The sequence below is a fragment of the Cynoglossus semilaevis genome, chromosome 8 (genome assembly GCF_000523025.1).
Source record: "Cynoglossus semilaevis isolate Cse_v1.0 chromosome 8, Cse_v1.0, whole genome shotgun sequence".
NCBI lineage: Eukaryota > Metazoa > Chordata > Actinopteri > Pleuronectiformes > Cynoglossidae > Cynoglossus > Cynoglossus semilaevis.
In genome coordinates, this window is record NC_024314.1 from 26,053,935 (window position 1) to 26,054,735 (window position 801).

Sequence of the window (801 nt, forward strand, 5' to 3'; positions counted from 1 at the left end):
AGGGGAGGGGGGTCACCGAGTACAAACGCACCCCCCCCCCCCCCCCCCCCCCCCTCGCCTTCCTCTTGCCCCCGTTAGCAGTGCACACACTCAGGGTTCCCTGGTGAATTGTGCAGCGGCGACTGTATAACAAGGGGATTATCTCCTCAGTAAGTCAGCGGCTGAATTATGGAAATGAGATTATAATCTGTTGATTCACAAAAACAGTCCCTGGAACTGTTTGATCTGCACTGGCACTAATGGTGATCAGGTGATTCATCAGTGTCTGCAGTGAACAACAGAGGTTCTCTCAGGTTCTGGGGGGGGGTTGGGTTGGGAGGGGGGTCAGCTCCAGATTAGTCCAGACCCCAGGGTCAGGTGCAGGTTGAGGATTAGGATTATTAGATTTGGGAGGGAAAAAAAAAAGCAGCGGTTCCTGGCCTCAGTGGGGAGGACTACAATATCACCTCTTAATTACTTGATATTTTTTGAGTGTAAGCGCTGGAAGGGGGGGGGCTGTCTTACATCACATGGTGCCCCCCCCCCCCCATTGTGACACAGCTGGTGTGTGTTGATCTCTAGAATGGAGGGAATTTCCTTTCTTCTCACAAACATGCCGAAAAAATCTGCCAAACCCGAGGCCTGGCCGTGGGCGGAGGCGCCGTATCTGAACGTGCACTTGAATGCATCACTGCTGTCTGTACTTTTGACAGCGAGACGCTGCGGTGAAACGGACTACTTCAGTGTACAGGTGTGAGTGGGTGTTGTTTTTATGGGTGTGAATTTTATTTTACGCCCCGCCCCCCCTCCCCCCTCCACTCC